This window comes from Oryctolagus cuniculus, chromosome 16 (genome assembly GCF_964237555.1).
Source record: "Oryctolagus cuniculus chromosome 16, mOryCun1.1, whole genome shotgun sequence".
Taxonomy (NCBI): Eukaryota; Metazoa; Chordata; class Mammalia; order Lagomorpha; family Leporidae; genus Oryctolagus; species Oryctolagus cuniculus.
The window spans coordinates 19996521-20024462 of NC_091447.1; the positions used below are offsets into that span (position 1 = coordinate 19996521).

General features: G+C 45.1%; 1 protein-coding gene and 1 long non-coding RNA gene across 6 annotated transcripts in view; one reads left to right on the forward strand and one right to left on the reverse strand.

The window, feature by feature from the left end:
• CREB5 (cAMP responsive element binding protein 5) overlaps positions 1-27942 on the forward strand; it is a 430789-nt gene that overhangs the window by 24837 nt on the left and 378010 nt on the right. The gene's annotated exons all lie outside the window — the stretch shown is intronic.
• On the reverse strand, positions 996-26967 carry LOC108177220 (uncharacterized). The gene is made up of 3 exons (XR_011383122.1): positions 26652-26967; positions 12119-12250; positions 996-3665 (listed from the first exon to the last, which is right to left on the reverse strand). It is a non-coding gene; the product is annotated as an uncharacterized lncRNA (long non-coding RNA).

The following is a 27942-nucleotide window of genomic DNA, read 5'->3' on the forward strand; positions in this document are numbered from 1 at the left end:
TCAAAAAAAAAAAAAAAAAAATTTAAAATGTCATTATTTGAATTGGGGAGAGGAGAGAGAGAGAGAGAAAATCACCCATTTACTGGCTCATTCTCCACATGCCACAACAGCTAGGGCTGCATCATGCTGAAGCCAGGAGCTGGGAGTCGAATCTAAGACTCCCATGTGGGTAGCAGGGACCCAAGTACTTGAGCCATCACTTATTGCCCCCCAGGGTGTGCATTAGCAGGAAGCTGGAGTCGGGAGTGGAGCCGGGACTTGAATTCAGGCTCTCCGAGTTGGGATGCGAATGCTCCAAGTGGGCTCTTAACCACTGTGCCAAATACCCTCCTCCTTAATTAAAAAATTTAAATGCTGATTTCGGATTTTAAAATACCCATAGAAAATACAGAAAAGTATAAAGAACAAATGTTTGGTCAAAAATATCACTGGTGGTAATTTTGACATATTTCCTTCATATGGTCAATGTCTTGACTGATTCAAATCATTTGGATCTGTATCACTGTATTTGCAGTTTTGTGTATGGATTTTTTGCTGCTTCATATTATTTTATGAACATTTCCCAAAGGTCATGATTTATTTTTATTTTTTGAAAGCATGATTTTAATGACTGCATAATCTTCTAGTTATCTATTATGTGAGCCATTTTACTTGTTATTAAATGTATAATCTATTTTGAATTTTTCATTGGCAATAAATAATATTGTGATGAACCTTCTCGCACATAATCCTTCATCTGCATCTTTTTCTCCTGAAAGAATTAATCCACTGATCGGATTTCGATATATTTTCCTGAATTGTTTTCCAAACAGCTTGCATTGATTGCCTCATCACATCAAGGCTTTGCTATGGTGCCCACTGCACCTGATCTCTGGCCAAGACTTAGGCATTGTCAATGAAAATAAACACTTGTCAATTTATTAGGTCAAAATTGCTTTAATTTGCTTTTATTTGATTAAAATAGACACTGAACATTCTCTCCCTCTCCCTCCTTTTTTTTTTTTTTTTTTTTTTGACTGAGAGTTTGTGAGTTGTCTTCATTTCTCAGTGTGTCTTTTGGGCATTTTTCTCTCAAAGTATTAATACAAGACTTCAAAACCTTTATGGAAAATTCATATAATGTAAAAAACTTGGCATGGATGTAAACATTTTTTGCACCAAAATAAACATCTTTTAATTCCATTTTTAAGAGCTGTTTGAAGTACCCTTGTATTTTGCAAAGGGAAATATACATTTCTTTAAATATACAAAGGGTATGCACCTGCTTCCCTCTTTCTTCAAAATTTAGAAGCACAACTATGAGTATAGCCACACTTTATTACAAAAATGTTTTTAAAAATCTTATGGTTCTTAATTCCTAATAGAATTATTGTTAAGTTGGTAACCATGTACGTGCAGCCGGCTTTCGCAATAATCCCACTTCTGCTTGCTCTAGTTTCAGTTAGAGTAATCTTCCCTGCGTTTTTCTCTTTCCCGCTTCCTTTTACTGTAATAAAAGTTTTAAGAGACCCAGACTTCTACTCATCTCCCTTTACTCAACTACACTTTTCGGTGGCAGCTTGCCAAGGAAACCACAGTCTGAAAAGAATCTCGTAGGAGACTCGAGGAGGGTCAATAGAAGGAGGAGTTGACAGGGGAGAAGGACGGCTTCTTGTTTATGCCGTTGAGTGAATGACCTTCCCCGTGCCAGCTCAGAGCCAGCCGCTCACTTATCCCAGGGCGCAGGAGTCCCAGGTCTCAGTCCATCTCTGCTCCATCTGCGCCACTCCTTCTCTAATGGAGATAACAATACCTCAAAGGTATGCTCTAATTAATTATCCTTAGCGACTCTGAAAATGTAATCACTCATTTTAATGATTAATTTCTTCATTTCTGTTTATAGAATTTTAATCAGATGCCAAAATTCAACACCCATATTTGGTTCTTTGTAGAGACATCTGTGCTTATTATCATTATACCTTTTTTATAATGCCTATTTTACCCCATGCTAAGTGAATTCCTCAAAATATAGAAATTTGAAAGTATTTAGAAATGGTGGAGTTCCAAGGAGAGGGAATACCAAGAAATTGATAAAACTTTTCGTCTTTATGGGTCACTGTCACACAATAATTCAAATAGCTAAAATGCTTGAGACTGTTCATTTTGAAACCATGTTAACTTCTTTTTCCTTCCATGTGAGTCATATAATCTGAGGCAGTTAGTTTGCCAGTAAATAATTACACCGAAGACTATTATAGTTTACCTGGATCTTCAGCAGGAAAGTTGTATGGGTTTAAATAACTCAACAAATGACAAGTTCTGCTCCGAGGCCCTGGCTTTTATTGTGTAGTCTGAAGTTTGAAATGAGGTGTTAATTTATAACGATTTTTGTTAATTCCATAAATTCATGGAATTAATGTGGCTCTGTATTGACAAGAATTAAGAGTATACAGTTAGCGCTGGTTGTTTTTCTTGACTGGTAATGTTTAATTTAGTATGTGAATGTCTTATTTTTTTTTCAATTAGGTCATTGCACCTTAAGAGTAGAAGCCAAATGTTGTAGTTCCTGTAAAAACAGAGGGATTGAGGGAATGTTGGAATTGAACTCTAAGCCACTTGACTGTTTGTGTGGAACCCTGACTCAAGCTAGAACAAGCTGTGGTCTTTGGATCCCAAAGTAATTACATGCTGCCTCAGTTTCCCCATCTGTAAGTGGGAAAATGATAGATTCTCTAATTTACAAGGCTGTTCAGAAGCTCAGGGAAAGGGTGTTCCCTATGAGGGAGTGGGGAGTAAAAGCTATGTGCGAGCAAGTAAAAATACAGTTTCATTTTGCAAGGTGGTTGAATTTCCAGATGCGAGATTGTCAGTGGAGAGGTATGCTGACCTCCATTTTGACCTGGGAGATTTCGTGTGGTGATAAAAGCTGAGAATTGACTTAGCAGAGTTATTATCAGATGTTTCTGGCTCTAGGGGTCTCCTTGACCTTCACTTGGATGAGGGTCACATAACTACAGTAAATATTTATTTCACCTACTTGAGATGCAGAGAGAGACAGAGACAGAGACAGAGAAAGAGACAGAGACAGAGAGAGACACACGAAGGACTTATTATCCATCTGCTGGCTGGTTCACTCCCCCGATGCCTGCTATAGCCAGGACTGAGCCAGGCCAAAACCAAGAACCTGGAACTTCGTCTGGGTCTCCTATGTGGGTGGCAGGGGCCCAAGGACTTGAGCCACCATCTTCTGCCTCCCAGGTGCGATAGCAGGAAGCTGAATCAGAAGCAGATTCTAACTTGATATAGGATGTGGTTGTACCAAGCAACGGCTGAACCGGCTATGCCACATCACCACCTGAAACCCCTTGGGTGTAGCTGTCAATTGTATCATCTCCATCAGGAGGAAAATTTCCAGCATTTATTTTCTTTGCAAAAGGCAAGTTCTGGTGGTGGAGCCAATTTATTTCTGAAACAACCTCATTTACTTGAATGAGGAGTGTGTATTTATTCTCAGGGTAAGTGATGAGGTTGTATAACTCTCATGTGACAGATGAGCCAAACACTCAGCTGTAAATTGCATTTGGCTGGAAGAAGATTCTCGGATATGAACCACATTTCTGCCGTCGCTTGCCTGCTCCTCTTAGGTTAGGGCCAGAAGCTGGGAGATTGGTGACTCTTGGATTCATCTAGAAAACAAAAAGTATTCTTTATAGAAGCCAGAGAGGGTGAGTAATATTATATATATGTTAACATATTAATGTTAATGTGTTTATATAATAAAGAAGATTTGGGGATGTGACCCGGATCCAGCATTTCCCGGGCCAGGAGACTGAGAGTGTCACAGAACGTTGTCAGTGTGGCTTGTGGTGTTAGGGTTAATTTCAAAGACCTTTTCACAACACCAGCAAGACTTCTTCCTTTGTGTTATTTTAAAGGAGGCCTTCAACTGGCTTCATTAATGTGTCACAAAGTGGGATTATTTTTCTGTTTCTCTGAGCCTTCGGTCTCATAAAAATTAAATGTGTGCATTCCTGTAACCTGATCCCTCTCTCCAGTACAAATCAATGCTTCTCGCCCTCGTGGCTGCAGCTGCGGGGGTCTTACATTGCCCGCGTTTGTTGTGTGTGTTTGGGCACATGGTCTTCCGTCATCCATGTTTTCTGATGTTTCTTACCCTGGGTCTCAATATGTTACTGTATTCCTTTGGCCTTAAGACCATCTAAAGATTTCTGCAGGCATGGCAAAGTTGAAAACCATCTAGTTCCTTCTCAGACTTGAACTTTCTGATCCTACATATGCCAAGTTCGAAGATCCCAAGCTTTGTGAAGGCAAATGATTTGACTTTCCTTAGGTGCAGTTGTCACTTTTCCCAACCAAAGAGAGTTGCCATGGCAATTTTCTTTCCTTAGGCAACAGTTAAATGTCAGATTCTGGGATTAGATTCCAAAGTAAAGGTTCTGAAGTTCTCTAAGATCCTACTTGGACGAGTCATTGCCTCTCAGAAGTGGGATCCACCCAACCTTTCACAGCATTTGCTGGTGAGATGCAAGGATTGTTGCCAAGATGGTGAGTTACACTGATTACACTGATCCTGCTAAACCAAATTTCAGAAATGGAATTGTGTGCTCTGCTCTCGAGGCTGTGTTACAGGCAAACAATGACTTGTCCCAGACCGCCCTTAGGAGAAGAGGCACCAGTCATGGTTTTGTCTCTACTTTGGCTGATGTTGTGTCCCTTATGGAACTCAGCTGTTATTCATAAAGTGCCACTTGTCTGATGAGCAGAAAGGACTCTCCTAACCTGTCGTGAGATGGATGAGCACCTGTTAAGGATTGAGGACTTCATACTACTGCCTTGCATATTGAAGATTGTGATGCAGATTAAGCAATGAGGTCCATGACTACTCTGTCCTGAGTACTAGGTCAAGTACTTTCATTGTATTGTTGAATAGATGTTATTATCTCTACTTGGGTGAAAATATAGAGGATCTGAGAAACAAACACTTGTACCCAAGATCATGTAGCTATTAAGTGGGAGTCAAGATTCACTCCAATGGGTGCCTCCTTCCTTCTCACCCTCCCTATTCCACTCTATGCATATTTTGATAAACTTGCCAAGAGAGACCACCTCCCCATCTTCTTTGGATGATGGCAAAAATATTACTGAAGTCTTAGTTCCATAGAACTTCCTCCCATCACCTGTATCAATAGAAGATCCTTGTTAGTTTAACCCAATATTATTCTTCATGTCTACAAAAACCTGATTTTAGTGACCTTTGATTTCAAAAAGTACAGTAAAAGCACAGCTCATTTCACCTAACAATAGGAAACTAAAGGTGTAGGTGGTATTGCAATCCAACTAAATGGAATTGTATCTGTGGTTATTATTAATACTCATTAGTAATTATTTTATTTATTTGAGAAGCAGAAAAAGAAAGAACAAATGAGCAGGGTAGGAACTCAAGCCAGGTCTCCCATGTGGCCATGGGGGTGGCAGGAACCTGTCACTGGAGCATCACTGATGCCTCTCAGGATCTGCACTGGGGGGAAGCTGGAGTCAGGAACTGGAGCCTGGTATTGGATCCAGCCACTCTGTTATTGGACCTGGGCATCTGAATAAGTATTTTAACTGCTAGGCCCAACATCCACCCACTAACGATGTCATATCAGTTTATTTCTTAAATGTAGTCACTCAAAGGAATGAATCCTTTCACTATTCTCCATATGACTTTTTGGAATTATAGTTGTAACAGAAAAGAGAGTAGAGATGTTTGTGAGATTAAGAACTGCTAACTTTCAGGCTCAGAGTGAATTTACAAAACACTGGCCATCCATATCCACATGCTATTGCCCATTTATCTGGAAAAGCTCTTATCCAAGATGCATTTGTGGTGGGGATGTATCGTGATGCATCATTTATGTAGTGCCTTAAGTGTTTGTTTTGTAGCAGAAGCGAGAGACAAAGCGAAAGAATCCTGCCCAAAGACCTTCCTGGCTAGGGACACATTTGCTCTTGTGTCAAGGCACTCTATCCAAGAGGAAGTTTTTTGTTTTTTTTTTTTTTTTTTTTTTTTTTATTTATTTTTTTTTTTTAAATTTTTTTTTTTTTTTATTTTTGACAGGCAGAGTGGACAGTGAGAGAGAGAGACAGAGAGAGAAAGGTCTTCCTTTGCCGTTGGTTCACCCTCCAATGGCCGCCGCTGCAGCCGGCGCACCGTGCTGATCCGATGGCAGGAGCCAGGATCCAGGTGCTTTTCCTGGTCTCCCATGGGGTGCAGGGCCCAAGCACCTGGGCCATCAAGAGGAAGTTTTTCTTAACTCATTCACTGCTTGAGAGCTGAAGTTCAGGTTTCCTTTAACATGGAGATAACCTCAAACACAGAATTTTATGGTCACTTCCAATAGCTATAGAAGTGGATGGGATATGGGATCAGAGGTGTTGATTATCACTGAGTTCCTTTTAAAAGAGGGAGTTGGGGATGAGTGGCTGAGACAGCTAGATCCCCAACTTTATATCATTTTTGTTTTACTTTTATATTGAAAAATTTTTCTTACTTGATAAGCGTTAATTCATTTTTCTCTTAAAACTAATGTCATATATATTTATCAATTAGAAACCATGATAAACATGAGATTATTGACACTGCCATGTTGAATGAAAATGATTGCAGCTAACAGTAAAGAGAGTTGACATTTTAGTTGATATGTGACGCTTTTTTGATGTGAATGACCAAATGTTTAAATGTGTGTTAAGCTTTTGAAAATTCTGGAAAGAGAACTGATCTCTCTTATGACTTTCACAGACTTTCCAGGAATCCAAAGACCCCCAAGTGGGGGAGAAACTGGGTTTAGTGATTGCCATCAATTCCCACCTAATTCTACCATTCTGGGATTTGTGAATGCCATTAAACCCAATAGAGTCGACCAGTTACAATCTACTCCCAACAGTGAGTTTCAAAATTCAGATCCAACATTTTGTGATGTGGTGGAAGAGGTAAATAAAGATACTCCCAAGACTTGGACAGCTGGGTAAGGATTGAAAATAGCTGTTCTTTGTTGTGCTCCACAAATTTCCTTGGTAAACAACCCAAAGCAGCAGTATTGACTCTGTCATCCTTGACCACAGACAGATCTCCCTGACTGTGATTAAAATAAAAAGCAAAAACGAAAACCAGACCCTTTCTGTGATGCCATATCTCCACGTCCTGAACGGACCTTGCACCATCCTCTTTCTCCTGGGCTCCATGTTGCAGCCATAATGAGCTAAAAACCCAAAGCTGACCGTATCAAACCTCTCTTGGGTCTCAACTACCCATAGGATAAAATCTAATCTTCTTGGCTTGATGTATAAGGTTTTTCGAATATGACCCTAATCTATCTCTGATTCCTCCCCTGCATACTTTATGGACCTGCTCTACTGATTTTCTCATCATTCTTGCAAGCTACCAGACCTTTCATAAACTCCTGACTTTGCACATGCTATTCTACTAACTCAAATGTTCTCTCTGCTCAAACTCTGTTGGATAAGTTCCTATAATATCCAGTTATTATAATAGCATTAGTTATGTACCAGATATTCATTTAGTCCTTACAGTGAAGTGATTGCCATTATCAGTCCCACTTTGCAGAGGGAAAACCTGACCTTGGAGAGGTTAAGTAGATTTCCCAAGGTCATATAGCTAATGAGTGATGGAATCAGGAGTTGCACCTGTGCAGCCCATCACTTCTGGATCTATATCTCAGTGTTACCCTGCCTGTTCCCTAAGATGCTGCCTCCAAAGACAAACTTGGTCCTAAATCCCTCAAGTCCCACTTCTCAAGTTCTTTCAGATTCTCAAATTGCTTTCTAAGGTATCCTTGGACTAATGTTTAGCAAGCTGCATTATCAGTTCTCTTTCTCTGTGTGTGGTTTGTAGTGTCAGTCATTTTGAGTGTCCGTCATCTTTGTATGCCAAGGTCCTAGCAAATGCCACCTGGTAAATACTGAGTAGCTATTTCTTGAATGAGTGAATGAACACACACAGAAGGGTCAGGGTCCTCTTTGGTTCCTAGATGTACTCTGAGATACCATTGGCAAATGCTCGCTTCTACTAGACTTAACCTGTCTCAGGGGTGCAAAACATTCCAATAGGAAGACTCCAAGCCCCCAGTGGTCATCTCCACGTGACAGCAAATCACTGCCAAACCTTGCAGAGATGCCCATGAATTCTGCTGAGTATCCATGTAGCACTCCAGCCCGACAACGTTGATTTGTGTAAGTATAGGTTTGGTGAGAGCTCGCCATCTGCTTAAGTTGTGTTTACTCTAAGTACCAGTCAGCGTTTTCCCGACAAGTTATAGAAAAATGGTAGTTCAACTTAATTTTTAAGCGAGGCCTGTTTAAGAATAATTTGTTAATTACTAGTTGGTTGATTCCGTTTCCTTAAATTAAGGGCTTCAGTTAATATCACATGCTTACTGCCAGCTAACCGGGAGGCGCTGCAGTGGTGTGCACAGTTGCAAGATGTACTGCAGCTCTGTTCTCTTTGCCAGCCTCTGCCCTGGCCTTGAAATTCATCTTTAGCTAATTTTACAAGCCTGGAAAGTCACCCACTGGTTTACTTTCCTTAGGACTGCAAGTTGGAAGTTTAATTCAGTAATCACTTATAAAACCATTTAGGCAGACATTGGTTATTGGACTTCAGTCTGATGGGGCACACAGAGACATGAGATCAGGGCTGATTTTTCAAACTATGGGAGAACTGGAGTTTGTTGCCTTTGGACTGCAAGTGTTTTATCATCTGCACACAAGACAAGACCCAAGACTTGTTGTGAGGGGACTTGGAGTCCAGTGTTTTTTGTTTTTTTGTTTTTTGGGTTTTTTTTGGGGGGAGGGGTGGAGCTTTCAAGAAAGGAAATACTTGGCTGCCTATTAACTGGTATTAGGTCCAAGGAGACTGGCTGTGGCCATCAGAAGAAAACACACTGAGGTTGGGTGCATGCGGAGATGTAATGGCTTTGTAAATGCTTTGGTTTCAATAAAAGCCCAAATGTATTTTATCAATGCATTTCCCCCTTAATTTTTAGACCCTTGTGTATCTCAAGGGAAATTTGGTCCATATGTTTTTGATTCATTTATATTTAACTCATCAAAATGTTGTTTTCTAAGAGTTATTTGATGTCCAAGAAGATTTTAGAGCTTGAATTAAATACCTTCCAAAGTGTTTCCCCTTTGCTTTTTAAAAATAGAACGCCATCCACTCTTGGCAACCCCAGACGCACACACACCAAAAGTTTGCATTTGGTTGAAAGCTCCAGGCCTATAAGTTGTCAAGCTGAGCCAAATGCATTCTCCAGCTCCAGCTCATGTGTGAGCTGTTACTCTAAAGTACAGAGAGATCTGTACCTTCATCCCTAGTGGCTGTCCACATGGAAAGAAACCTTAACACATAAAATGCCTGCAGTTTGCTGCATCTTTGATCTTGGGAAAACCACTTCACCTGACCTCAGTTTCCATCTGTGAAATTGGGTGATATTTATTTTGCCTACATCCCTGAGTTATTGAGAGGATTTAAAGAGTTAATATGAAAGCACTTTGGAATACACAAATAGCACCACATCTCTTTTCCTGATGTTATTTTTTTTAGCGAAATAATAAATACTCAACCTGGAGTGATGATTTGTTGTATGCTAGGCATTATGTCAAACATTTTATTTTATTTAAGTTATTGTCTTGTGTCATACTCACCGTACTTTTGCTCTTAAAGTTTGTAGCTGGAAAGCTAGAATAGAAATCCAGTCCATTATGGGTCTCAACCACTAAGTTGTATAGTAAGTGGTTGAAGCCGTATTAATCATTGTAACGTGGTGACTCAATATCAGAGTTTATCTTGAGTCAGTGACAGTCAGAACTGAGTCTCTCTGTATCACTGAGATCGCTTAGTCATGTTTTCTCTTCATTCTCTCATTGAATAATTCAAGTGAGTGCATATATAAAATATGCTATTTGCATATATGCAGAATAAAAGATTGTTCATGACCAAGGGCAGGAATAGAAGCTAATTTTCATGGAATACTGACTTTAGATCTGACACGACAGAGCTCTTCATGTGCTTTATCTCATTGAATCCTCACAACGCAGTACAAGGTAGACACTGTTATTGTCAAGAGCTGTGAAGAGCTGAGATGGTCCCTAACTTGCAAGCTCATTAGCCTGCCAGTTTCGTGGATGCTAACACAAGATATGAGAATTCTGGGTCAGAGGCAAAGTTCTCTATCATGCACAGCCAGCAAACAGCATCAGTGTTGGGTTTATCCCAGTTCTCCTTGTCCCCAGTCCCTAGGAGAGTGATACACAGTGGCCCGGTTGGACTTTGAGTATGCAATGGGTTTGCATTATGGCTAAGCAGCTCCACGCTCTCTCTTCTAATGAGGTGAGCAAATGTGCCTCATCTTTGCTCTGGAAGGAGATGTTCTCTTTCTTATAAGCAAATCTACTGTGCTCCAGGGGGCCGCACTGAGTCTGTCTTCTCCAACTTCTCCCTATACAGATGCATTTGAAAAGGTTACATATGCGAGGGCCAGAGTCCCATGGAGCATGGACTTCCAATGTCATTCTTTCCGTTTCACAGAAAAAGACTCTGCGCCTAGAGCAGTGATGCTATTCATTCATTCTAGAAATAGTTATTGTGCACCTGTATATGTTAAGCTCACATAGTTAAAAAGCGGAGGGGAATGGGGCCAATGCAGGCTCTAACTCGTGACCTTCTCCACCTACCCCCTCATCTCCTTAACCATTATTACCTCTTCATCCCCACCGAATGATTGACCGTGTAAAACCACAGTCCACTTCAGTGGGACCAGTGTTTCTCCTGTTATCAGCTTCTCCCTCTGCAGCTTGATGCAGCCTGGGTGCCCAGATGCAGGGGTGGTATCGGCAGATCCTGACAAAGTCAGAACAGGATTTGGTAGTGTGCAGAAGACAATGGGGCTAGCTGATTTGAAAGTTGAGTTAGACATGTGTAATGTGATGGAAAATTTCTTTTTATAACTTGGAAATCATTTGGTGTCTGTACAAAATTCAGAAGATTCTTTTCCCTTGCGGTCTCTCCATGTATTTATTATTATTATTATTTGACAGGTACAGTCATAGACATTGAGAGAGAGAGAGACAGAGAGGTTTTCCTTCCGTTGGTTCATTCCGCAAATGGCCGCTATGGCCAGTGTTATGCCGATCCGAAGCCAGGAACCAGGTACTTCTTCCTGGTCTCCCATGTGGGTGCAGGGGCCCAAGCACCTGGGCCATTCTCCACTGCCTTCCTGGGCCACAGCAGAGAGCTGGACTGGAAGAGGAGCAACCGAGACTAGAACCCGGCACCCATATGGAATGCCGGTGGCACAGGCAAAGGATTAATCAAGTGAGCCACAGTGCCAGCCCCCTCTCCATGTATTAAACAGCCCTGTTTTATGTTTGTATATGGTATCATTCAATGACTTTGTGAAGATATTGGTGATGCCCATGCTAGCTTGTGGGATTCCTGGTGCCCTGTGCTTGAATCAACCTGTTAAAATCGTTCCTAGTTGGGAAGTGGGAACCTGAGAACGGGCTGTATATTCTTTCCTTTCCCAACCAGGTCCAACTGAGGGAGCCAGGTCAACTGTTTTCCTGGGAGACTCTAAGGGTGGAGATGGAATGATGAAGAGAGCTGATGGCTGGAGAATCTGCCATTAGATTCTGGGAAGGAAACAAAGTGGAACTTCGTGGAACATTGCCCCTTTCAACAGAGTTAGGAAGAGAAAGAGCCTTCCATGGGCTTCTCTCCAGTGGGGAAGAAGCTGTACCTTTAAAAAAAAAAAAAGTGGAGGGAAGAAGCCCTACGTGCTGGTATAGAGCACAACACTGTGAGAAATTCTCTGCTACTGGCCTGCCTTGCCCCCGAAACACCTGAAGCTATTGGCGTTGCTTCCTGAGCTCATTTCAGCCTCCCCTGGTGCCAAAGAGAAAATCTAATTAGTGAATAATTTGAAGGAAAGAATTTTTGTGGGAACTCTTTCACCCCAAAACCACAGCACAGTGAGGCTGTGACTGCTTGTGGACTATAACTACCGTGGGCTTCTTCCAAGTCTTAAATGCACACAGGAATGATGGTTTATATACGTACTCTCTGTGTTGGAACCAGCTTCATCCAGAGCATGTGATTCCAGATGAAATCTTGCAAAAGAGTTTTTGTTTCCAGATGGGTTCTTCTCCGGTTGTAGACGAGGCTACAGAAGGGGGACGTTACTTTGTGCACCTTAACAATGAAACCAGGTAGAGAAAGAAAATCAGATTCTTTAGAGCAAAGCCTTATTGAAGAGCAAAACGTGGGCCCCAGGAGCCAGTATTCTCCCAATATAGGAGGGGACTTCAAAAAAGTTTGTGGAAAAATGGAATGAAAAATAGGTTTACTTTGAAATCTCTGCACACCAAAAGTCTTTCAAAAGTTCATGGAAAGAGTGGATAATGAAAATGCTGCTATGCATGGATTTCAACAGATTTTTGGACCAAAAGACACTTATTTGTAAATTCCATTTTCTACCAACTTTTCGAAGCACCCTATGCTTAAGAAGGTGGAGGAATGCTTGCGATGTTCCTTAGGATCGCCAAGACCACTCACAGCCGTGGCAAAGCAACCTCAACAGCAAAACCCAACACAAACCCAGCAAAGAACGTGGGAAGTGTTCCCTCCATTAGGAGTTGGTTTGGGTCCTTCTTCCCAGGGGAAGCCCCTGCCCTGCAGCCAGGACCTCTTTGCTGGAGTGAGCTGTTCAAGATACCCACAAGCACATGTAGCACCAGGGGAACCTTCGGAGCCGTCCACGTGCCCATCCACTTTGTTCCCTTTGACGGTTCTGCCCACAGTTTACTTGTTGTTGCTTTGGGTGGATCTGTTTATTTTGGGTTCCCTCCTCCCTGGCCCTGGCCCCCAGCTCCAGGAAGCTGTACACAAACTGGAGCATTTGGGGCTAACTTGGCAGGATGATGTGGCTGCTGGCAGCTTCCAAAATATGACACAGTGAAAATATGAACCAAATGTTCTTCATATGCTGGAGTGTGGAGACTTCATCACTCCTCCCTCCAAGAGCAGAGAGCGTGAAAGAGTCAGACCCTCTGGGTATCTGTCCCAGCTCTGCCTCTTGCTAGCTGGGTGACATTTCTGAGCCTGAGTCTTTATCTCTAACATAGCAATCATCTTACCCTCCTTGCAAAGTGCTGCTGGGATTAAAGAAAAGTCATTTGTTGAGAGCCTACTACCTGCCAAAGAGTATGTGGTGAAGGAATGCCTCTACTGAACCTGAAACTCAAAGTCATTTCCGTTCTCACCTGGGCTGTGCGCTGCTGACTGTCTGGGCTTGAATCCTGACTCTGTCCCTTGCTAGATCTCCAACCTTGGGCAAGTTCCTAACCTCTCAGCTGGAAAGTGGGGCTCATGACATCACCTACCTCACAGAGTTCTTGTGAAGACTGAATAAGGGAATGCATGCAGCATAGGACTTAGAAGACACTCCATGGATGTTGGCAACTGTTATGACTGAATTTATAAGCCCAATGCCCATCACATGTAGTTGGTCTTTCTTACCCACAGATCCCCTATCTACAGCTTAAATCAACCATAGACAGAAAATATCTAGAAAAAATCGCATCTGTACAGAATGTGGACAGAATACCTTCTCTGGTTAGTCCCTAAATAATATAGTATAATAATAATGATTTTCATGGCATTTATATTGTATTAGGTGCTATAATAATCTGAAGATGATATAAAGTAAATGAGAGGAGTGGACCACATGCAGATACTACACCATTCTATATAGGGAGATTGGGTCTTCTAGGATTTTGGTATCCATGGAGTCCTGGAACTCATTTCCTGCAGATACTAAGGGACAAAAGCACTAAATTCCCTTGATCACTCACCAGAGGTGGTCTTTTCAAGTTTTTCTGTTTTTTTTTTTTTTCCTGGAAATTACTGCTAAACTTTCAATAATATGCTCATAGCTATGTTTCTTTGGCAATTTACAACATCTATGAGTATATGGAAGGTCTTCAATAAGTTCATGAAAATATTATGAAAATTATGCACAGATTTCAACATTTTTGGCACCAAAGTGAGCTCATCTTTTAATTCTATTTTCCAAAAATGTTTGGTGGTACCCTAGTATTATATCTCCACTGTTAAAGACTCCGTTGAATGACTCTGATTCTTCTCTATCCCCTTGCCTCCTCTCAAGGATTCCTTGCTAGTCTTACTCCCTCTGTTGGGTATTTGAGGTCCTGTGGTTTGAATATGATTTGGCTCCTGAACTCATGCTGGACTTTAAACCACCAAGTCATAAATCACAGGTATGAAGAGGGTAGAAACCTAATCAAATTATGGTGGTTACAGCTGAGCCTTTTGGAATATTCAGGTCTCTGGAGGTGTATCCCTGGAAGGTGATTCTTCTGAGAGGGTTGGTTATAAAAACCGGAGTTGAGCCCAGCCTCTCTGCCACGTGACCCTACTGTGTACATGGTGCACCTGCACCAAGTCCTCCATCAGTCAGACCACCTGATCATAGGCTTGAACCTCCAGAACCATGAGCCAAAATAAACCTTTTCTCTTAGGAAGTTGTCTCCGGTATTTCATTGTCATAAGGAAAAGGAGACTTACATGTTGGGGTGTATGGGATATGTACACCGTAGAATACTACATAGCAGTTAAAAAAATGAAATCCTGTCATTTGCAACAAAATGAATGCAACTGAAAAACATAGTGAAATAAGCCAGTCACCAATGGACAAATACCATATGTTTTCCCTGATCTGTGGTAACTAATTGAGCACCTAAAAGGTGATCTACATAAGTGAAAGTGACACTTTGAGATGCAATGAAATTGAACAGTCCTTGTCTCAACTGTTGAAGAACAGTTTTTTCATACTATTTGTTGAGCTCTATACTTAGTATAGAGTTCATTTTATGTGTATAAAGTTAATTAAAATAGATCTTAGTAAAAAAATAAGAATGGGAATAGGAGAGGGAGAAGGAAGAAGGTGGAAGTGTGGGTGGGAAGGCAGATAGGGTGGGAAGAATCACCATGTTCCTAAAGTTGTATTTATGAAATGCATGAAGCTTTATATGGCTTAAATAAGAAGTTTCTAGGGGGAAAAGCCTATGGAAAAATAGAATTAAAAGATAAGTTTATTTTGCTGCAAGAAAACAAAAATCCACGCATAATTTTTTCAGATCATGCATTTTCCTTCAACTTTTTGAAGATCCCTTGTGTGTGTGGTTCTCACATTTTTGCATGACCCTAAAGCTAGCTTTAATGCCATCTTGGCAGACTCTTTGAAGTCCTCTGATACTCATCAACTTTCTTATTGAGTCCCAGCTCTCAACTGTGTTGCTTGAGATGAAAGCCTCAGTCTCTTAGGATCCTTTCCCTCCCCTACTCCCGTCCACTGCCTTTTCCAGCTCCAGAGTTACTCTGGTTATTCAGGTGATTTACTTTTATGTTTTATTTTGCAACCTCATCTGCATCCTCTGTGCATTTGGTTAACTCTAACAGTGGAACACCAACAAATAGCATTGATATCCTCACCCCTATAAGCCCCAGTTGGAACATGTTCTGGGCATTCTCTCCAGTGCTGTCTGGAGAGGTGCCCATCCCTTCTGATGGGTGCACTACCTCAATAAGCTTTGCTACCTTGCTGACCACTCCTCTCTGTCTAGTGTCTGAAATTCTTTTCTTATGGGAAGACAGGAACCTTTATTCCAGTCATTTCTGCTGACATGATGACTATGCAATTTTTGTCTATTATTCAGCCAAATAACATATTAGGATTCTTCTCTAGGGACTTACTGCTATAACCAGAGAACTTCTCAAAAAGGAATATGCCTAGCATCACAGTCAAATTGATTAACTTTGTTTTAAAGAAAAGATTTATTTATTTATTCATTTATTTATTTGAAAGGTGGAGTTAACAGAGGCAGAGAGAGAGAGAGAGAGAGAGAGAGAGAGAGATCTTCCTTCTGCTGGTCTACTCCCCAAATGGCTGCAATGGCCGGAGTTGGGCAGATCTTAAGCCAGAAGCCAGAGGCTTCTGGGTCTCCCGTGCAGGTGCAGGGGCCCAAGCACTTGGGCCATCTTCCATGCTTTCCCAGTCCATCAACAGGGAGCTGGATCAGAAATGGAGTAGCTGGGACTAGGTCGGGTGTCCATATGGGATGCTGGCAATGCACCACAGTGCTAACCCCAACTTTTTAAAGACTTCATTGTTTGCTCAAAATTGTTTGACTAGGGTTGAGAACTCTGTTTTTCCTTTAAAAAGTTCCTTGCCAACCTTTCCTCTAATTTTTTCCTTGCCTTTTTTCCTCATCTCCCTCCTACCCTTCACTTCCCCATGAAAATCAAATACTGCTGTCTTCCTACACTTAGGGACTGTGAACATTGAAAGAGCTGGTCTGGGAGGTGAACTCGGTCAATGACGAGACTGACTCTTCAGCCTGCCTTTGGATCCCTGGAATGAAATCTTCTGTGCTCGCAATTGTCAGAGAGGCTGTGATTTTGCGGAGTCAGTAGATATTGCCGATGTTTTAATTTTCCTTTTATTTGTTCCCAGTCTTTTCTGCACAAAGGAGAATGTCAGTGTAATAGATGCTGTTTGATGGCTCCTGTTGCGACTGATAATGATGATTCTGATGCTTTCTGTTGGACCAAGATCATCAGAAGCCCAAGGGTATTTATAACATGCCTAGCTGGGTTTTAAATCAATTAGTGGGTATCTGAGGGTTTTACATAATGCATCACTGGAAACAGCTACTGAGGAAAGAGCCTGGAAAATCTCAAAAATTATCCCAGCTCCGCAGAGTGATACCTGCTGTTTTAAACTACCATTCTGTTCCTTGGTTTGTGTATTATGTGAAATATGGAAATAGGGAATTTATCAAGCTTGTAATTTCTCATGCTGAAGAAAATATGCCACTGAGAAAGGCCAGCATGGGTTTAGAAAAGAGTACTTGTGGCAACTCCAGTGGTCAGTGTTACATTATAATTTCCCATGGGTACCACAGGAGTTGCACTCACATGGCCAGATGGTGCACGTCACCCCCATTTGCAGCTTTCCATGTCTGTTCAGGGTCTTGGGTGGGAGAAGGTATCGTGGGCAGCAGGAGATGACCACTGGCTCTCTAGATTCATCTCAAGTCTTGGAAAAATGTAGAGAATGAGTTATAACATACATTCTCCGCAGTCAATGTCTTTAAAACAATGATTTTTGGTCTGACTTGATGGGCTGTTTGGAGCCACTGATGGTGAAGTAGATGCATATTCCTAGGCCATTGCAAACACAAGGTAGAGAAACCCCTGCTACATGGCAAGTGTCCACACTAGTGCATATACCCGGAATTCCAGGGCTATACGGAGAACACAGCTCTTTGTACCTGCAGTCAAGGTGATTTGGGCAAAACCTGTTACTGGGTTTTCTGCTGTGCATCACCAGTGTCTCAGCAGTGGCTGTGGTCTGGAAACCTCTGGAGGGGTCTCTGGCAGGTGTGTAGGGAGGGAGCATGAGGGCGGGGGAAGGAAAATAGAAGTCAAATTATGGTTGGAGGGAGGGCCCCCCTCTTGGAGGGACTGCCCCTTAACCTGTAAATTTGTTACAGTGGCTTGATGGGAAGCGACTGTTCTGTATTGTGGTGGCCTCTGTCCTGCCCCGGACTCCAGGGTGTGCCAGCTGCCAGGCTTTTTGTAGTCTTCCTGCAGCCTGGGTATAAACAAGTAAGGGCCAGGCTGTTCTGATCATGTACAATTGATCGGCTTTCCAGCCACCTTTTTTTTTTTTTAAGATTTATTTATTTATTTGAAAGAAAGAGAGATCTTCCATCTGCTGGTTCACTCCCCAGATGGCCACAACAGCCGGAGCTGTGCTGATCCAAAGCTAGAAGCCTGGAGCTTCCTCTGGGTCTCCCACATGGGTGCAGGGGCCTAAGGACTTGGGCCATCTTCCACTGCTTTCCCAGGCCACAGCAGAGAGCTGGATTGGAAGTGGAGCAGCTGGGACTTAAACCAGTGCCCATATGGGATGCCAGTACTGCAGGAGGAGGCTTTACCCACTATGCCACAGCCCTACCCCCACCCCGACACTTTTTCAGAATGCCACTGTGTCTTTTTGTCAAAGTCTCTCTCGTTCTCTCTCTCTCACTGGACAAAATAATTAGTTTTCTTCTTGTAAAATTAGAAAATTAATCTTAAGTGAATCTGAATGTTGGGGTAATAGCTTTAAAACAGTGCAATCTATATCTACCTCAAAAGTGCATGGTGTGTGTGTGTGTGTGTGTGTGTGTGTTCCCACATGTGTATGCTTGCATACATGTGTTGGCACACCTGCTGTGGATCTACAGTGGATGTGGGACACTGTGTAGACATGTGTGAAGTCCTCCAGGAGCATCCCCAGGTGGCTACCACTCTCCACGGAGTGTTGCTAACCTGCTCTTTCTAGCCTGGCCCCGGGAACTGCCATGTGAGTGTAGGCTGACTCTCTATGCAGGTCAGGTGCCTCACTTTGGCAGTAGCTGATGGGTTCCTTAAAAATCCCTGAATAACCACCATGGGGTTTCCCAAACAGATCATGCATTTTAAAGTGTGTACGTATCTAACATATCCGGGGGTACAGCACGCAAGCGGTGTGAAGGTGTCAGTGCACGTGGCTCTGGCACTGGCTGTCAGCTGGACGTGGGAAGCAGCGCAAGGGCGTGGGGCGGACTCTGTCTTTCCGGCACCCTCTCGAGCCCATCTTGCATCGGGGAGGTCTCTCCCTGTCACATGCTAACACCCCTGCGGAATCTCAGCTCTTTGCCTGCAGCTAATCAGTTATCCTTCCTCAGAACATGCCCTCTATATCTCTGTTCCCATCAGATTCCACTCATTCTTTTTCGTGACAGATGCTTTGTAATAAAGCATTAGAATTTGCAATGAATTTCAGAGATCAAAATCCTACTCTAGACGCGTAACTAAAGATGCCTGTTTAGTATAATAAAGAAATAAAACATATGAAATTTTAATAATACGACATATACAGGTGGCCCTCTGTATCCAGTTTCCACATCCACAGGTTCTAGCAGCCTTGGATTGAAAATATTAGGAGTTACTTCTGTACTGAACATGCACAAATAGATGTATTTTTTGTTCCCTACATGATACAGTATTGCAGCAGTTTGCACAGCATTCAGGTTGTGAATATCAGGTATTGCAAGTTAGTTAGAGACAGCTACCATGTATGGGAGGGTGTGTGTAGATTATCGGCAAGACTGGGCTGTTTTATATAAGGGACGGGAGCATCTGTAAGGGTCCTGGAACTGAGTGCCCCCAGATAGCACGGAAGACTCCGTGTACCAGGGAGGCTCAGGTCTGGGCAGCAAGCAGCACAGTGAAGAGTTGAACCAAACAGGCCTGAAGGAAGCTGAGGGCAGGGTTAAGAGAACCGACCAAGGATTGAAGCTGTAGCCAACCCCAGAGCTGTAGGAGCAGGGGGAAGGGAGAGGGCCCCAGAGCCCCAGGAGAGCTGGATCTGGAGGAGAGGGGAGCTCAGAGAGGCGGAGCTCAGAGAGTGAACGCCCAGCATCTCTCAGCGCTGGTCACTGCCTCTCAATAGCTGACTGCTGGCAGACAGAGGGCAGGGAAGCCTGGGGAGTGGTCCGCGGGGCTCCTCTTCCTGGCATAGAGGGCCCGTCCGAGGAAGTGGTAGAGGGATCAAGGTAGGGGGGCTGAATGGAGAAACCAGCGCAGTGCTGTTGTGCCCTTCATCTGCAGGGGATACATCCTGAGACCCCCAGCAAATGCCTGAAACCACAGGTAATACTGTACCCCATATGTACCATGTTCATGTCATATACATCCATAGCTATGATGAAGCTTAATTCATAGATGAGGCACCATAGAAATTAACAATAACAATCATACAATGGAAGGATTATAACCGTATACAATAATAAAAGCTGTGTAAATGGGGTCTCTCTCTCCCTCCCTCCCTCTCTGTCTCAGAATGTCTTGCTGTACAGCCCTCAGCTTTCTTGTGATGACGTGAGATGCCACAATGCCTGTGTGAAGAGCTGGAGTGAGGTGAATGACCCAGGCGGTGTGACCTGACATTGGGCTGCCGGGTGAGGGGTACCTGAACAGAGCACCGCCATACAGCAGCAGGGCAGTATCCACTGAGTGACCGATGGGAGGGTAGTGTACACAGCGGGAAGATGTGGGACAAAGGCATGAGTCACTCCGGGAAGGCTGAAGTGGGTTGGTGTGAAATTTTATCATGCTGCTCCGAAAAGCGTGCAACTTAAAGTTTATCAATTGCTTATTTCTGGAATTTTCCATAATATTTTCAGAGTGATGTTTAGCCAACAGTTGGACTGCAGATAAAGGGACATTCCTGTATTTCGGTATGCAATACACAATTCCACTCTGCTGGAAGTTAATGAAGGCTCCAGTTCCGCTCTTCGGTTGAGGACAGAGGAGTTTGGCAGCTACAGATGTGTAGCCCGATATAGGTTCCCTCTGTTGACAGCTCTGATTTTCCCAATTGGTTAAGATTCTAGGGAAATTTCCAAATTAAGCAAAATACAGCCTTCTCTTCATTTCCAGGTTTATTTCTGAAAATGTTGGCATATGTTAAAATCACCCAACAATGCATTTAGTTTATACTTATAACATTGAGTTAACTTCTCTTGTAATGTAAGATGTATTTTGCTTCAACATGAATGGCATTGGAGAGTTGGGTGAGTGGGTGCTGAATGCGCTGTCATGTCTATGACAAGAAATTGACATCCTTGACTCGGATATGTTAAATACCCACAACATCCCTCCAGTCGCGGTAAGAGGAAGCATCCCAACAAATTCCAAAGGCTCTCAGGACAGGCCGGTCTTGCTGTGAGCCACTGATCTAGATATTTCTGCTGCCAATGAACCTCATCAATGAAACTGCTAAAGTACAAATTTCCTCCAATGCACTGGAATAAAACAAAGTGAAGTCTCTGTAAATCAACCTGCTGCCTACTTTGCCAAGCTGGCATGAGAGCTGTTTTATGAAACTTTTATTCTGTAGATCTGGCCCAAGTTAATTGCTTTGCTACCTGAAAGAGACTCTCCTCCAGCTCTTATTCCTATAAAGTTTTCTCTCTCCTAATGTGTTCTGATCCAAAGTGACCCAATCTCTGCCTGGGGACATCAGGTTGGCCTGATTGTGGCCCTCACTAGTGAGGACACTGGGCCAGCACTAGCCTCCAGGCTGCCCTGCCACCACCCCGGCATTCCTCAGGCTATTCTCCCAGTGTGGGGAGCAACCCGGACTGGACTGAGTTACTGGAATTAAGGCTTATTCTATGCATCTGCTCTCCCACAATATGGCGCTGAGAAGGGAGTAACAGCTTCTACGCAGCTGCCTCCAGTTCAACCAAGAAACAGCAGGACCTGCTCCTGATTGGAGGAGAGCAGCGTACTCGGCGTGTGGGTAGCAGAGTTGGGATTGGTGGAAGAGGACTATAAAGGAGGAGAGAGACAACATGCACCAGGAACATCTAAGGGGAACATCTGAGGGAACACCTGTGCAGCCCCCGAGAGAGCCGGCCGGCGGTGTGCCACTCCCTCGCGGAAGTGGGGAATGTGGCAGGGGGAACCGCCCTTCCACGGAGGTGGAAGGGACAGTAGCCAACCCGGGAAGAACCAGCAGCAAACCCGGGGAGGGCCGAGCAGACGAAAGAACAGCGCAGGGTCCTGTGTCGTTCCTCCACGAAGAGGGGGAGCGACATAATGGTGCCGTGACTCGGATATGAAGCCTAGGCAGGGTTTAGTGTCGTTCCTCCATGAAGAGGGGGAGCGACACCCAGGAGTTTGCTTGTTCATTTTTCCTCCCCTTCCACATTGGCTGAATTGCCTCCAGCGCCACTGCACGGTGGACATGGACGCCACATGTTCACCTGAGCCTGCTAGCCAGCTCACGGCACGATAGGTCTACCTGGGGCTCCACCCTCGCCGTAGCTCCAGATGCTTGCCTTTCAGTGAAGGAGCTCAGGCTTGTCCCAGGGCTCCAGTTCCCCTTAGAGTAAACATGACCCCTAGGGACACTACTACGCATGTGCAGTTTCTTCCTAAGGGACTGGGATACCAGTCTGAGGGTCTGCCTCCATCACTTGGCAAGGGTGGCCTCTTACAATGGGATGTGTTCTGATCTAGAACTGCTGGGCCACGGGGTATACTTTTTTCCACACTGACACTGATGTGGCAGCCTCCACTCGCCACCTCACTCATCTTGACACCAGCCTCCCCTGTCACTGTGCAGAGCAAGATCTGACTCCTCCCCTCAGTGCAATAAGACAGCACAAGGTGTTTCAAACATCTGTGGCAAAAGGGAATTAGAAGATAAGTTCATATTGCTGCAAACTGTTTTTGAAATCCATGCATAGCTTTTTCTATCCCATGCATTTTCGATGAGTTTTTTGAAGAACCCTTGTACCTCTACTGACATCGGTCCTTTTAATCAAATAACTAGCACAAGTTCTTGATGCAGCACTTGACAAAAGCAGGAAGACAAGAGTAAAGCCACGCCTGAAGCCTGCTTCGAGCCATCAGTTCTATGTTTGCTCTGAAGGACTAAGGCCACTCACTCAGCAGCAGGTGCCAGCCGGTTCCAAATCACGTTTTGAAATGCTTACTTGTGGACCCTCGAGTTAAGCTTCTGGAGCTTCAGCGATCGACAAGACCAAAAGAGCGTATGACCCATAGGAGGGGTCAGGCAGACAGAGCGGAAGGGAGATGACGCAGGTGGGAATGTGAGAAATTTCCAGATGGAGGCATTTGCACCAGGCCTTGAAGTAGAACACGATTTTAATAACCCCTGAAGAGGGAAAGGGCACTGCTGACCCAGAGAAGAAAAGTGCAGTTTGTCACTTAAAGGCTGGAAATGTGTAGCAGGCTCGGCTGGTGGCAAGAGACGCAGGGCGGGAGTGGCGTGGGTTAACGCGTCTCTGGCAGGGGATGGAAGTGGAACTGGACCACAGAATGCCTGATAGCCCGGCTATCAAGTAGAGTAGAGTAGAGTGGAGTGGAGTGGAGTGGAGAGGAGTGGGGTGGGGTGGGGTGGAGACCCTGCTCTGGCATTCTGATGGTCTAGGGGGAGTTGAGAGGGGCTTATGTTTATGGACGATTGCCTCGGGAGAGGTGGGAAGGCTGCTGGCCGGGCTCTGGCCAGGCTGCTAGGAGCAAAAGCCTGCACATGCTTGTGCATTGCCTTGCTCGGTGCTGATGGAGGATGGACGATGCCTTTCTTCCTTTCCTTGTCACGCAGAAAGCGTTACCTGGCCACCTGGAGCCTCCTCAGTCTCACTGGGACCGGGCCACCCTGGGGGCATCACCCTGTCCCTGTGTGCTCTTTGGGGAGCAGCCGTGATAGAATCTCATCGAACTGGTGAATAGACTGTAGACGGCTCCCAGGCAGGTGGATGGCTCAGTTCTCCTAAGCTAAGGCTACAGTTGACGTCTTTCCCTCTGAAGCAACACTGAAGAGAAAGGCTGGGAGGATTGATTTTTTTTCCTCCAAAGAATCCATAAATATTTACATAAGTGCAAGTTACAAATCTGTGGCTTTGAGATTATCGGATTTCACTGCTTTTACACTCACAGCATATAAATTTCCAGCAGGCACTTCCTGGTGGTGAACGTTCAGTCTGTGGAGAATTGTCTATTAGGCTGGTTCTTTTGCTGATGGAAAAAAAAAATCTCTCCTGTGCTGTTTCGAATGCTCTCACTTACCACGGTAGGATGGCCGTTAGCGGCCATGTGACCGAGGGGGCTCAACTTGTGGGGAACTGCCTGCTACTGGGGGGCAAGGGGCTGCTCTGAAAGGCACTTTTGGCAATGTAAGAATTCTCCCTTGAAGGGAGCCTCACATGGCTTTGTGTAGAGTTCTTTGCTACATGGAAGAAACCTCTTTAAAGATCATTTCTTTTTAGCAGGGGGCAGGTAAGCAAGTCTGGGCTAACTATGGGTGTTGCAGGTGCAGTGTTGCTCATGGATGGCTCTCGCCTGTCTTTCTCTCTCTCTCTCTCTTTTTTTTTTTTTTTTTTTTTTTTTTTTTTTTTTTAAGATTATTTATTTGACAGGTAGAGTTACAGACAGTGAGAGGGAGAGACAGAGAGAAAGGTCTTCCTTCCGTTGGTTCACCCCCCAAATGGCCGCTACGGCCGGAGCTACGCCGATCCGAAGCCAGGAGCCAGGTGCTTCCTCCTGGTCTCCCATGCGGGTGCAGGGCCCAAGCACCTGGGCCATCCTCCACTGCCTTCCCGGGCCACAGCAGAGAGCTGGACTGGAAGAGGAGCAGCTGGGACTAGAACCCGGTGCCCATATGGGATGCCGGCGCCGCAGGCGGAGGATTAGCCAAGTGAGCCACAGCGCCATCCCCGCTCTCTCTCTCTTTTTTATAAGTGTATTTATTTGAAAGTCAGAGGTACACAGAGAGCAAAGGAGAGGCAGAGAGAGAGAGAGAGAGAGAGAGAGAGAGAGAGAGAGAAGAGAGGTCCTCCATCCGCTGGTTCACTCCCGAGATGGCCGCAACAGCCCGAGCTGTGCTGATCCAAAGCCAGGAGCCAGGAGCTTCTTCAGGGTCTCCCATGCCCATGCAGGGGCCCAAGGACTTGGGCCATCTTCCAATGCTTTCCCAGGCCATAGCAGAGAGCTGGATGGGAAGTGGAGCAAGCCAGGACTAGAACCGGCATCCATATGGGATGCCAGCACTCCAGGCCAGGGCGTTAACCCACTGCGCCACAGAGCCGGCCCCTCTTATTGTTATTCTTGCCCCTGCCAGTCTTATTCTTGCCCATCTTTACACACATGTGCTGGGTCCTCTCCTTGTTTGGCCACAGAAAGAACAACTTGCAGCTTTCACTGTGCTTCTGGATTTTACTATGGCTAGGTTTGTGGACTGCCCACCAAGCTTAGAGACCTAAGTCTGCATATGCTAAGCAGAAAATCGTCTGGTTGAGGCGGGGGGCAAGGGCCTCCCCCTGTCCCCCGCGTGCCAGGTCAGTGGACTCACACGTATTTGTGTGTCTAGGGAGTAGTTGACCTGAAGGTGGCTCTTAGCTGTCTCCTGCCAAAATTGTTTGAATGTGTGCTTTTTACTTTGAGAAGAGGCCACACAATAGGTAAACAAAATGAATTAAAACTTCCAGACAGGGCCCAGTGCCAGGGATCGGGTTTTTAATGTGGATGTGCTTGAGTATGTCAGATACATGCCAAGAAGCTTAGGTTTGTAGAAGACTGGTTTTCAGACAGCAAAACAAAGGGGTCGCTTCTGTCTTGTCCCGAGTCCCAGCTGGGTATGGCCTGGTCACTCGCAAAGGTGGGATGGTGGTGGGAGGGTCCCCAGCCAGGTTTGCTCTCTGCCTCAGAAACAGAGTGATGACTGCTGTTAGCGCTGCTGAGATTTGCAATGGGCACCACGAGGAGGGCTTGAGTTTCCCCTAAGGCTTCTGCTGTAGGCCTCTACTTTGGTTCCTATTCCTGAGTATCTGCTACAGCAGAAGCCTAGAGTTGGAGACAAGTTGGGTTGGCAGGGAAGGCTTGAGGCTGTCTTATTTATTTTCTATCTCTCCAGTGTCTTCCAAGATGCCTGGCAATGGAGACCTCCCTATGTAAATATTTGCTCCATCAGTGAATTAGGAGGTGAACCATGCAGGGTGGTGAGAAGATCTAAATGGACTTGGATACGATTACATCATTGTGATTCCAAACGTGCCTCGGGACATTGCCAAAAGGAGATGGTGGGAACTGGGGTCTGGCTTCGTGGATGGCCATGTGCATGAAATGGTGGTGCTTGGAAAACATAAATTGCTAGGGAGGTGGAAGCAATGCCTTTTCACTACTTACGTGAAGCTGGATAAACTGGTGTAAGATTTGTTTTATGTGGACAGGGAGCGGGGAGTGGTCCAGCAATGTAAGAGCTGAGTTAGGATACCTGCATCCTGCATTGGAATGCCTGTGTTCCATCATTAACCATGGTTCCGATGCCAGCTTCCTGCTACTGAGCACCCTGGGAGGCAGAGGTGATGGCTCAAATAATTGGGCTCTTGCCACCCATGAGGGAGACTGGGATTGTGCTCCTCGTACCTAGGTCTGGCCCTGGCCCAGCCCTGGCTGTCGCAGGCATCTGGGGACCTCTTTCCGTCTGTGTATCCGTCTCTTTGCCTCTCAGATAAATGAGTAAGTGAATGAATAAATAAATAGTTAAATTTATAGGGCATTTTAAAAATTGACCTTTCAGTACTATTGAGGTTGTATGAGGGGGCTTCAAAAGTTAGCGGAAAAATGGAATACAAAGAAATGCACATTTTCTACCAACTTCTTGAATACGGCTCATATGATTTGAATACAGGCAGGCAGGGAAAGAGGCTATCAAGAGAAAGACCCTGAAGTTACTCTCTTGGCTGTGCTGGCCAGTAGAAACAACATTGGATACAGTTTCAGACAGACCTGGGTTTCAGTCCCAACTTTGCCCATCTCTCCCTTGTGTGATCCTGGTGCGTGACTTCACCTCTCTGAGCTGGACTTGGGTCACCAGCGAGGTATGAGTGTGATTGCATCCTTGGAAAGCATGCTGTGGGAATTAAATGTGTGAGCATAGATTAAGTACCTCGGTGGTGCTTGAGACGCAGCGGCTGTGGGACTGACAATCCCCAGAGCATCCCAACGGCCAGGAAGAGGAGAGGCAAAGGCTCTGGCCGCGGGCTGCGGGGTGTGCCGGGCCGGTGGGCCTCGCCTTCGCTGCTCCCCGAGTGATGTGATGCCTGCTGATGTAATGGGCGGGGTCGCTGGTGCGCCGATCTGATGACAGGACACCCACACCCTGTCACTCTCCCTGCCAAGATGGACCGTAGCTGGCGGAGCCTCCACGCCACGCCTCGCTCCCTTCCACATTAACGCCCCGTGGAGCTGGGCTCTCGCCTCGTCCTCTGGGAACGGTCGCTGCGAGGGCCTCGTGGCGGTCACGTTCTTAGGGCGGGAGGCCCTGGCGCTCAGCCGCCTCTGCACGCCCCACCCTCTCACCCTCCGCCAGTTCTCCAGTTCTCCTGTTTTCACCGTCATGGCGTGAGTGACATGCTGGCCAATTTTCCTCTGGGTGGGAGGGGAGGGAGAACACTGGATAAAGAATTGGGTGAAGGGGGCGTCTGTCCCATTGCCAGAGCCCCCTGGGAAATTGAGGCCACTTGCTGGATCAGACTCCCACAGCACTACTGAAGACAGGGCCCACGGCGCTGCTTGAGGTTCTGGAATCAGCATCACAGCTTGCGTTGAATCCTCCCTCCCATGCCCCCTTCTCCTCTCCCTCTGTATTCCTGGTGGAAGACAGTACAGTTTAAACCCCCAGTGCCACAGCGCTTTCCCAGCTTCATTAAGTTAATGCAGAGGAAATGCATGGCATTGTGCAGGAATAGCAGAGACAGAAAGAAACAAAGAATAAAAGAGAGATGGTGAAAAAGAAACCACTTAGGGATATTTGCATGCCTACCACATCTCATTGCTTCGAATGTGCTGGTTTATTTGACTATCTTAGCAAGCCACTGAGGTGCGTGCTGGTGCTGTTATTCCTCCTGACAGGAGGACGCCAAGGCACGGGTAGCGGGGCGTGTGCACACAGCCACGTTCCTGGTAAATGCACCACTGGAACTGGAAGCCCCGGGTCTGACTCCAGGCCTGCAGTTTTGGCTCAGAGATGTGATGGTTTCCTTGCAAAGGTTATCAGAAGGTTAAGGTCAAAGCTGGGAGGAACCGCAAGAGGGTCTCCTGACTCCTTTCTCAGGTGGGGCACCCATCATGGAGACGGGGACAGCTGGGATGATTTCTAAAGGACACAGGAACTGGCAGTAAAGTAGACAGGGGGCTTCAGGGAACCAGCACCCAGCAGAAGCATGTCAGAGTTCATG